Source organism: Hemitrygon akajei, chromosome 19 (assembly GCF_048418815.1).
Source record: "Hemitrygon akajei chromosome 19, sHemAka1.3, whole genome shotgun sequence".
Lineage (NCBI taxonomy): Eukaryota > Metazoa > Chordata > Chondrichthyes > Myliobatiformes > Dasyatidae > Hemitrygon > Hemitrygon akajei.
Window position 1 is genome coordinate 5061342 of NC_133142.1, and position 12550 is coordinate 5073891.

Consider the following 12550-nt stretch of genomic DNA (forward strand, 5'->3'; position numbering starts at 1 on the left):
GCTACCTTTAATTACCCACAAAGTTAAGGCCATAAAGTTAAGATATAGGAGCAGAAGCAGGCCATTTGGCCCATCGAGTCTGCTTCATCATTCAGTCATGGGCTGATCCAATTTTTCTGGTCATCCCCACTCCCCTGCCTTCTCCCCATACTGTTTGATGCCTTGGCTAATCAAGAACCTGGATGGTAAGTTGATGGAGAAGATCCTGAGAGGCAGGATTTATGAACATTTGGAGAGGCATAATATGATTAGGAATAGTCAGCATGGCTTTGTCAAAGGCAGGTCGTGCTTTACGAGCCTGATTGAATTTTTTGAGGACGTGACTAAACACATTGATGAAGGTAGAGCAGTAGATGTATTGTACTGTATATGGATTTCAGCAAGGCATTTGATAAGGTACCCCATGCAAGGCTTATTGAGAAAGTAAGGAGGCATGGGATCCAAGGGGACATTGCTTTGTGGATCCAGAATTAGCTTGCCCACAGCAGGCAAAGAGTGGTTGTAGATGGGTTATATTCTGCATGGAGGTCGGTGACCAGTGGTGTGCCTCAGGGATTTGTTCTGGGACCCCTTCTCTTCACTATTTTTATAAATGACCTAGATGAGGAAGTGGGAGGATGGGTTAGTAAATTTGCTGATGACACAAAGGTTGGAGGTGTTGTGGATAGTGTGGAGGGCTGTCAGAGGTTACAGCGGGACATTGATAGGATGCAAAACTGGGCTGAGAAGTGGCAGATGGAGTTCAACCCAGATAAGTGTGAAGTGGGTCATTTTGGTAGGTCAAATATGATGGCAGAATATAGTATTAATGGTAAGATTCTTGGTAGTGTGGAGGATCAGAGGGATCTTGGGGTCTGAGTCCATAGGACACTCAAAGCTGCTACGCAGGTTGACTCTGTGGTTAAGAAGGCATACGGAGCATTGGCCTTCATCAATCATGAGTTTAGGAGCCGAGAGGTAATGTTGCAGCTATATATGACCCTGGTCAGACCCCACTTGGAGTACTGTGCTCACTTCTAGAATGTGGAAACCATAGAAAGGGTGCAGAGGAGATTTACAAGGATGTTGCCTGGATTGGGGAGTATGCCTTCTGAGAATAGGTTGAGTGAACTCGGCCTTCTTTCCTTGGAGTGACTGAGGATGAGAGGTGACCTGATAGAGGATTATAAGATGATGAGAGACATTGATTGTGTGGATAATCAGAGGCTTTTCCCCAGGGCTGAAATGGTTAGCATGAGAGGGCACAGTTTTAAGGCACTTGGAAGTAGGTACAGAGGAGATGTCAGGGGTAAGATTTTTACGCAGAGAGTGGTGAGTGTGTGGAATGGGCTGCCGGGGACAGAGACAGAGATAGGGTCTTTTAAGAGACTCCTGGATAGGTACATGGAGCTTAGAAAATTGGAGAGCTATGGGTAACCCTAGGTAATTTCTAAAGTAAGTAAATGCTCCCAATGACTTGGCTTCCACAGCCGCTTGTGGCAACAAGTTCCACAGATTTACCACCCTCTGACTAAAGTAATTTCTCCGCATCTCTTTTCTAAATGGACGTCCTTCAATACTGAAGTCGTACCCTCTTGACCTAAAGTTAACTTAAGACCACACATGAATCAGAATATGATGCACCCTACAATGTAGTTACATATTACATAATAAACTGAAGTATCTACCTTCATTTAGATTAGATATAACTTTATTGTCATTGTGCCAAGTACAGATACAAAGCCAATGAAATGCAGTTAGCATCTAACCAGAAATGCAAAGAATAGTGTTATTTACAAAATAACTGCGAATAAAAGGTAAGTGCTACAGCACATAAATATAAAAGTACTGAGACAGTACAATATGGGAGCAATACTGCTTAGCGCTGTGATGTGAGGTTCAACAAGGTCACAGCCTCAGGGAAGAAGCTCCTGTAGCACCTACTGGATGGGAGGAGAGTAAAAAGTGCATGGTTAGGGTGAGATGCATCCTTAATAATGCTTTTTGCCCTGCCCAGGCTGCGGTTATGGTAGATGTTCTCAATGGCGGGCAATTGGGTGCCGATAATCCGCTGGGCAGTTTTCACCACACGTTGGAGTGCTTTGCGGTCCGATACGGGACAATTGCCATACCACACTGAGATGCAGTTGGTGACTATACCAACAACATATATTCATATACACATCCCCATTACTAAAGAAATAGAATATTCCACTGTATGGTGGGAAAGGCATCAGAATGTTAAGGCAATGTTTATGTGTGCAGAGTGTGTTTACTGAGTGCTCTCCATCACAAAGTTCACCAATCCCTCACTTCATTCTTATACACAGTACATATTTCCCCTTTGATTGCTATATTTCACTGGTGTCAAAAGCAACAAGACTAAAAACAAAGGCATTATATCAGAAGAACAAATACAAAGGCAGTAAGAGTTCTTGTTCTTTTTCATTTTGCCTCTGCCTCAGCATCTTCCAACTGATTTCTTATCTTGGCTACTTTGTGCTTCAAACTCTTCTAATGTCCCGAGGAAAAGTACAGGCGGTTGTTGCTATCTGTGTCTTGACACCTCTGCACCTAAGAGGTTGTTTACACATTATACACTCAGTGGCTACTTTATTAGGTACGCCTGTATGCCTGTTTGTTAATGAAAATATCTAATCAGCCAATCACATTGCTGCAACTCAATGCACAAAAGCATATAGACATGGTCAAGAGGTTCAATTGTTGTTCAAACCAAACATCAGAATGGGGGAAAATGTGATCTAAGTAACTCTGACCATTGGTGCCAGATGGGGTGGTTTGAGTATCTCAGGAACTGCTGATCTCCTGGGATTTTCATTCAATCTCAGAGTTTACAGCAAATGGTGTGAAAATAAAAAAAAAAAATCAGTGACTGGCAGTTCTGTGGGAGAAAATGCCTTGTTAAGTACCTAGTGATCAGAGGAGAATGGCCAGACTGGTTCAAGCTTCCAGAAGGCCTTTGACAAGGTGTCACATATGAAGCTGCTTACTAAGTTTGTGGTATTACAGAAAAGTTACCAGCATGGTTAGGGCATTAGCTGATTGGTAGGAAGCAGTGAGTGAGAATAAAAGGATCCTTTTCTGGTTGGCTGCCAGTGACTAGTGGTGTTCCGCAGGGGTCAATGTTGGGACCACTTCTTTTTATGCTGTATATCAATGATTTAGATGATGGAATAGATGGCTTTGTTGTCAAGATGACTTAGACAGTTTAGGAGATTGGGCAAGAAAGAGGCAAATGAAATACAATGCTGGAAAATGCATGGTCATGCACTTTGGTAGTAGAAATAAATGTGCGGACTATTTTCTAAATGGAGAGAAAATCCAGGAATCTGAGGTGCAGAGGGACTTGGGAGTCCTTGTGTAGAACACCCTGAAGGTTAAATTGCAGGTTGAGTCGGTGGTGAGGAAGGCAAATGCCATGTTAGCATTCATTTCAAGAGGTCTAGAATACAAGAGCAGGGATGTGATGCTGAGGCTTTATAAGGCACTGGTGAGGCCTCACCTTGAGTATTGTGAACAGTTTTGGCCCCTCATCTTAGAAAAGATGTGCTGGCATTGGAGAGGGTAAAGAGGAGGTTCACAAGGATGATTCCAGGAATGAAAGGGTTATCATACGAGGAATGTTTGGGAGCTTTGGGTCTATACTCGCTGGAATTCAAAAGGATGAGGGGGAATCTCATTGAAACATTTTGAATGATGAAAGGCCGAGACAGAGTAGATGTGGAAAAGATTTTCCCATGGTGGGAGAGTCTAGGACAAGAGGGCACAGCCTCAAGATAGAGGGGTGCCTTTTCAAAACAGAGATGCAGAATAATTTCTGTAGCCAAAGGATGGTGAATTTCTGGAATTTGTTGCCACATGCAGCTGTGGAGGCCAGGTCGTTAGGATATTTAGGACAGAGATTGATGGGTCCTTGATTGGACATGGCATCAAAGGTTATGGGGAGAAGGCTGGGAACTGGGGTTGAGGTGGAGGAAAGAAAAGGATCAGACATGATTGAATATTGGAGCAGACTCGGTGGGCCAGATGGCCTAATTCTGCTCCTATGTTCTTATGGTCTAAGCTCAGAAGAGCTCCTCTGAACACACTGAACACTGCACCTTGAAGAGGATGGGCTACTGCAGCAGAAGACCACAAAATGCACTCAGTGACCTTAGGTCAGGAAGTCCTTAATAAATTGGCTATTGAGCATTTACTGTACCTTGTGCACACAAAGTGGTCTCCTGGAGGAGCTCAGTGGGTCAGGTAACAAATCGTAGACACAAGAGATTTTGCAGATGCTGGAAATCTGGAGCAACACCGCACAAAACTGGGGTGGCATTGTTGGGGTGGCAGTTAGCGTAATGCCATTACACCGCCTGCCACCTGGATACGTTTCAGTTCTGCCATTGTCTATAAAGAGTTTGTAGATAGATAGATACTTTATTGATCCCAAAGGAAATTACAGTGCCACAGTGGCATTACAGGTGTACAGATATACAAATATTAGAAGAGAAGTAAGAAAGAATAAAAAGTAAGTTACCTCAAACTGTCTGACAGGATGGGGTCTTCACTTCCCTGGCTATAGGTTGACTCATTATAGAGCCTAATGGCCGAGGGTAAGAATGACCTCATATAGCGCTCTTTAGAGCAAAATCACTGTCTTAGTCTATTATTAAAAGTGCTCCTCTGTTCAGCCAAGGTGGCATGCAGAGGGTGAGAAACATTGTCCAGAATTGCCAGGATTTTCCATAGGGGTCCTTCATTCTACCACAGCCTCCAGTGTGTCCAGTTTGACTCCTATAACAGCCAGACTTTCTAATCAGTTTATTGAGACTGTTGGGTGTGTTTCCTGCGAGTGCTCCTGTTTTCTTCTGCATACCAAAGTCATACACTTTGGGGTTAGTGAGTTGAGTGCATGCTATGTTGGTGCAGGAAGCCTGGCCACACTTGCAGACGACCCCCAGCACATCCTTGGACTGTGTTGGTTATTGATGCAAACATCACATTTAACTGTATGTTTCAATATTTTGATGTACATGTGAGAAATAAAGCTGATCTTTATCCTTATTTTTCAACATCATTGACAAAATTGAGAATTCCCTGCTTGGCCGAGATGGCAATACCTTTATTAATCTTCTCTATACTGCATCAAATCTTTAATCATCTTGAACACTTCAATTAACCCCAGCCCTTCCTTGTAAACTGCCTCCAATCTATCATTTAGGCTGAATCCATCATGATGTGGTACAGCAGCAGCCTGTTAGCACAAGAAACTGCAGAGAGTTATGGACACAGCTCAGCAAATCACAGAAACCAGCCTCCTCTCCATTTACTGAGTGTTCCCAAACGCAGTACAATCAATAAATTGGAGTTGTAATGTAGGAACTGCATGAGCCAACGTGCAGACAACCAGTGTAGGGGAGAAGTCTCAACCCGAAACATCAACTGTCCATTTCCTTCCACAGATGAAGGTCAACCTTTTGAGTTCTTCCAGCATTTTGGTTGTTGCTTAAAATAACATAAAAGTGCAACAGCTCACATTACCTGGATTAAACTCTATCTGCCACCCCTCTGCCCATATCTGTAACTGTAACTTCTCGGCAAAGCAGCCAGCATAATCAAAGATTCCTTCTACCTGGGACATTCTCTTTTCTCCCCTCTGCCATCAGGGAGAAGATACAAAAGCCTGAAAACTTTTTCCACCAGGTTCACAGACAGCTTCGCCTCCACTGGTATAAAACTATTGAACAGTGTTTTGGCATTATAAGAGAGACTCTTGACCTCACATTCTAACTTTTTATGGTCTTACACTTTATTGTCTGTCTGTACTGCACTTTCTCTGTAATTGTAACACTTTATTCTGTGTCCTGTTATAATTTTACCTTGTACAACTTCAATGCACTGTTAAATTTCATAACATATGCCAGTGATGTTAAACCTGATTTGGATACTGATTCTGATTCTGTTGGAGTGTGGTTGCCCAGGGATCGTCTGAGCTGGACTCCAGGATCTGCATCTTCACTCAATAACTCTTTTGAGTTAGTGTTGGAGAGGAGGCCCGAAACATCGACTGCACTTCCTTCCATAGATGCTTCCTGGCCTGCTGAGTTCCTCCAGCATTTTGTGTGTGCTGCTCTCCATGACCAACTGAATAAGCAGTGGAGCACTCTTTTGAACAGACTCACTCAGTTCACTTGTCACAAAGATTGTTACAGAAAATCTTTCCTTCCATATGCAATAAACATATACAACAGTTCATCTCTGTGTGACAGGAGATCACACATCATAGTACAATTGCCTTTGTTTTATTATTTTGTACATTATTATTGTTGCACATTATTGCACAATGGTAACTTATTATTAGTTATATTATTATTCTGTATATTATTATTAGTTAAATCCGAACTGCTAAGTTTTTAAAAAAACTATTGATGCTGTACCAAAAGAATTCTTCACTCAGGATCAATAAAGTACTTACTATTGTCAATCCGAATCAAGTTTAATTTCACTGGCGTATGTCATGAAATTTGTTAACTTTGCCAAGGCAGTACAGTGCAATACATAATAATAGAGGGAATATCTGTATTACAGTAACTTTATATATATAAAATTAGGGCAAAAATAGAAATAATAAAATAGCAAGGTAGTGTTCATGGGTTCATTGTCCATTCAGAAATCAGATGACAGAGGGGAAGAAGCTGTTCCTAGATTGTTGAGTGTGTGTATGCTTCAGGCTCCTGTACCTCCTTATTTATGGTAGCAATGAGAGCAAGGTGTGACCTGGGTGATGGGGACCCTAGCTGATGGACAACGCCTTTCTGAAGTTTCACACCTTGAAGGTGTCCTGGGTACTATGGAGGCTAGTGTCCAGGATGGGCACTAAATGAAAGTAGTTGCCTTGAAGTCAAGGTGAGTCTATTGTCATGTGGTTATGTACAGTGAGGTACTGGGACAGTGAAAAATTTATCTGCAAGAATATCACAAACATGTAGATACAGACAACACACAGAACATAAATTGTACATAACTGAAGAAAAGGCTTGTTCCAAATACAAGACACAATTAGGGACAAGTCCATGGAAGTGCAAGAGGTGATCTGTAATGTTCCATTGTTGAGGTAGGGTTAGTATTGTGCAGGTCAGTTCAAGAAACCAATGTTTCAGGGAAGTACTGTAGCTGTTCATGAACCTGGTGGTGTGGGACTTCCAGCTTGTGTCTCTCCCACCTAATGGTAGGTGGGAGAAGAGGACACAGGCTGGTGGGGATCCTTGATGACAGATGCCTACTTCTTGAGCAGTGCCCCCATAGATGTTGTCAGTGGTGTGGAGAGCTGTGCCCTTGATGGACCGGGCTGTGCTCACTAATCTCCGCAGCCTCTTGTTTTCCCATGCTTTGAAACTTCTGTACCAAACCGGTTCTACTAGTCCGGTTGAACAAACAAGAACTAGACTATTATTTGTTCAGGAGGTTCCAGGACTAAATTGTTCATGTACAATATTTGTAGAGTTGTACAAAGTTTATCCATCCTTTTAATCCCTTATACAAAAAAATCCCTGACAGTCAAATCCTGTTTACTGGATCTGACTGGCATTAGAGAAAAAAACAACTCCAAGCATGTGCAGCTGCATCTCCAACAAGAAGTCCAAGTGATTTGTAACTCACTAGTTATGCTTTAACTGACTACAGTCACAAAAACAAAACAATTTGTTCAAGTGGCCTTGGCAAAAGAAGCAGGAGGTCACTTAGTCCCAATAACCTGCCCTACCATTCAGTAAAACCAGGATTGACTGTACGTTGCGACGGAGTCATAACGCAAAGATTTTTACTCCCTTATGTTGTAGGATGGATGTAAGATTTAAATAAATAAATGAACAAACAAATAGATAGATAAATAAATAAATATTGGCCTTAACTCTAACTGCTGGACCTGCTGAGTTCCTCCAGCAATTCGTGTGTGGTGCTTCGAATCATAGAACAAAACATACAACATTACTGCACAGTACAGAACCTTTGGTCCTTTATGCTTTGCTAACCTTTTAACCTAGTCAAAGATCCAATTTAACCCTTCACTTCTTCATAAGCCTCCATTTTTTTTCCTATCATCCAAGTGCCTATCAGAGTCCATTAAATCTACAACTACCCCTGGCCAACGCGTTCCACAAACCCACCACTCTCTGTACAAGGAACCTACCTCTGACATCCCCCTTATACTTCCCTCCAATCACTTTAAAATTATACCCGCTGTATTAACCATTTCCACTCTGGGAAATGGTCTTTGGTTGTTCACTCTATCTATACCTCGAATCATCTATACACCTCTGTCATGTCACTTCTCATCCTCTTTCACACCAAAGAGAAAAGCCCTAGCTCGCTCAGCCTATTCTTATAAGACATCTTCTCTCATCCCGGAAAAGCCCCTCTGCACCTACTCTAAAGCTTTCACGTTGTTATGTGGAATTTAATGCTCCTTGTTTTGTGTTGAAGATGATGTTAGCTCTTCCTCTGGTCAATTCCTCACTCCCCAGGGCTCTGGTGATGATAATACACAGTGCAATAGAGCACTGTGGCCATTACCTAAACATTGCCTCAATGTTGTTGAGGGAGTCCTACGCTGCATTTGCACATCTTCATGGTGAGTATTGCTGGGCAGATCCAAACTCTGGCATGGCCATCCTTCATCAAGAAAGAATCAAGGGTCGAATTTATTTGTCATATACGTATAATAGGAATTCTGAAGTGTGCTGGCATGACATGCATCAATAAACAACATTCAACAATTCTAACAAATAAATTATTATATAAAGTTAGGATAGATATAGGATACAATGTGCATAAATACTAGCATGTATTTACAATGTGAACAACATTATAAGAAGTGTTTTAAAGTGATTACAGTGCAGTGCTGTGCCTGAGGTAATAGATAGAGGGGGTGGGGTGATAACTAGAATGGTTGATCAGATCAGGTGAATAGCCAGTGACCTATTCCCAGGGTAGAAATCACGAGCACCAGGGGGCAGAATTTTCAGGTGATTGGAGGAAAGTATAGTGGGGGATGTCAAAGATAGGGTTTTTTTTTAAAACACGAAGAGTGCATGGAATGTGCTGACAAATGGTGGTAGAGGCAGATACATTAGAGACTATTAGATTGGCACATGGTTGAAAGAAAATGCAGACTATGTAAGACAGAAGAATTAGATTGATCTTGGAGTAGGTTAAGGGGTCAGCACAATATCGTGGGCTGAAGGGCGTGCATTGAGCTGTGATGATCTAAATGTTATATTCTGTGTTCTATGTGTGGAGCAAATTGAAACTCAAAATAGGTATTTTACTCAGTTACATAAGACCAAGGTGATCTAATGTGAAACCCACCAAGTAACCCACACGTAGCACCAATTGTTCCTTTGCTGTTCACAGGTAGATTACATGCCATTACCCTCTGCATTATAGCTGATACAATCAGAATCAGGTTTACTATCACCACTTGTGACCGTTAACTTAGCAGCAGCAGTTCAATGCAATACATAACCTAGCAGAGAGAAGAAATAATAATAAATAAAATTAGAAAAAATAATAATAAATAAACAAATAAATCAATTATGTATATTGAATAGATTTTAAAAATGTGCAAAAACAGAAATAGTGTATATTTTTTAAAAAAGTAATGCAGTGTCCAAAGATTCAATGTCTATTTAGGAATCGAATGGCAGAGGGGAAGAAGCTGTTCCTGAATCACTGAGTGTATGCCCCCAGGCCTCTGTACCTTCTACCTGATGGTAACAGTGAAAAAAGGGTAGGCCCTGTGTGCCGGAAGTCCTTAGTAATGGATGCTGCCTTTCTGAGACATCGCTCCCTAAGGGTGTCCTGGGTACTTTGTAGGTTAGTATCCAAGATGGAGCTGACTACATTTACAACCCTCTACAACTTCTTTTGGTCCTGTGCAGTAGCCCCTCCATACCAGACAGTGATTCAGCCTGTCAGAATGCTCTCCATGGTACAACTATAGAAGTTTTTGAGTGTATTTGTTGACATGCCGAATCTCTTCAAACTCCTAAAAATGTATAGCCGCTGTCTTGCCCTCTTTATAACTACATTGATATGTTGGGACCAGGTTAGATCCTCAGAGATCTTGACACCCAGGAACTTGAAGCTGCTCACTCTCTCCACTTCTGATCCTTCCATGAGGATTGGTATGTGTTCCTTCGTCTTACCCTTCCTGAGGTCCACAATCAGCTTTCACCTTACTGATGTTGAGTGCCAGGTTGTTGCTGCGGCACCACTCCACTAATTGGCATAATCTCACTTCTGTACGCCCTCTTGTCACCACCCGAGGTTCTACCAACAATGGTTGTATCGTCGGTAAATTTATAGATGGTATTTGAGCTATACCTAGCCACACAGTCATGTGTATAGAGAGAGTAGAGCAGTGGGCTAAACACACACCCCTGAGGTGCGCCAGTGTTGATCATCAGCGAGGAGGATATGTTATCACCGATCTGCACAGATTGTGGTCTTCCGGTTAGGAAGTCGAGGATCCAATTGCAGAGGGAGGTACAGAGGCCCAGGCTCTGCAACTTCTCAGTCAGGATTGGGGAAATGGTGGCATTAAATGCTGAGCTATAGTCAATGAACAGCATCCTGATAGGTGTTTGTGTTGTCCAGGTGGTCTAAAGCTGTGTGAAGAGCCATTGAGATTGTGTCTGCCATTGACTTATTGTGGCGATAGGCAAATTACAATGGTCCAGGGCCTTGTTGAGGCAGGAGTTCAGTCTAGTTATGATCAACCTCTCAAAGCATTTCATCATTGTTGATGTGAGTGCTACTGGGCGATAGACATTAAGGCAGCCCACATTATTCTTCTTAGGCACTGGGAAGTGGGAAGCAAGTGGGAACTTCAGCCCATAGCAGTGAGTGGTTGAAAATGTCCTTGAATACTCCTGCTAGTTGGTTGGAACAGATTTTCAGAGCCTTACCAGGTACTCCATCAGGACCCTCTGCCTTGCGAGGGTTCACTCTCTTTAAAGACAGTCTAACATCGGCCTCTGAGATGGAGATCACAGGGTCATCAGGTGCTGTAGGGATCTTCACAGCTCTAGTTGTGCTCTCCCTTTCAAAGCGTGTATAGAAGACGCTGAGTTCATCAGGCAGTGAAGCATCGCTGCCACTCATGCTATTGAGTTTCAGTTTGTAGGAAGTAATGTCTTGCAGACCCTGCCAGAGCTGCCGTGCATCTGATGTCGCCTCCAACCTTGTTTGAAATTGTCTCTTCATCCTTGAAATAGCCCTCCGCAAATCATACCTGGTTTCTGGTACAGGCCTGGATTGCCAGACTTGAATGCCACAGATCTAGCCTTCAGCAGATAACGTACCTCCTGGTTCATCCACGGCTTTTGGTTTGGGGATGTACAGTAAGTCTTTGTAGGCACACACTCATCCACACAGGTTTTAATGAAGTCAGTAACAACTGCAGCATACTCATCCAGATTCGAAGACGAATCCCTGAATACAGTCCAGTCCACCGATTCAAAGCGGTCCTGTAGGCACTCCTGTGCTTCCTTTGTCCATACCTTCTTTGTCCTCACTGCTGGTGCTGCAGTCTTCAGTCTCTGCCTATACTCAGGGAGTAGAAGTACAGCCAGTGATCAGACTTCCTGAAGTGAGGGTGTGGAATAGCACGGTAGGCATTCTTGATGGTGTAACAGTGATCCAGTGTGTTGTTTCCTCTGGTATTGCAAGTGATCTGTTGATGGTAGTTGCTTAGTGATTTTTTTCAGACTGGCCTGGTTAAAATCTCCCAAAACGATGGTGAAGGCGTTAGGGTGGCTGTTTCATTCACATTGATCCCATTACTCAGATCATCTAAAGCCTGCCTGACATTGGCCTGAGGTGGAATGTATACTGCTACCAAAATGAGCCCAGAGGACTCCCATGGTAGGTAAAAAGGAGGGCACTTTACCGCTAGATATTCCAGGTCTGGTGAGCAGAATTGGGACATCACCGATATATTTGTGCACCAAGAAGAGTTGATCATGAGGCATACTCCTCCACCTCTGCTTTTGAGAGACTCTATAGATCTATCCTGACAGAGTATAGTAAACCCGTCAATCTGGATCGCTGAATCGGTACGGAAGGGGTTAAGCAGGATTCCATTAAACAAAGGCCAAATATGACTGGTTCCCACAACTGGCACAAAGGGAGGGCAGCTTGCAGCTGGCTTGTGTGTTAGTTCACATACGATTAGGTTACAAGGCAGGAACGATCTTACCATGCGGACATAAACAACTGATGCATCTGTGTAAACACTGGATAAGGTCAGTGGATTATGATGCTTAGAGCAAGCACGCTGAATAGGTCTTGGATCTTTATAAAGAGGATGTACTTCTGAATTGATTGGTCCTGATCCCTGAGAGAAAGGGGCTGATCCAGAAAATCAGCAGGCATGGAAACTTGGCACAATGAATTCAGAAACACCTAGCCGACAGAAGGCAGAGAGTGGTAGTAGATAAGGTGTGTACTGCCAGGAGATTCCTGGCTAGGGTCCAAGAACAGAGATCTGTTCTTGGACCCTTAC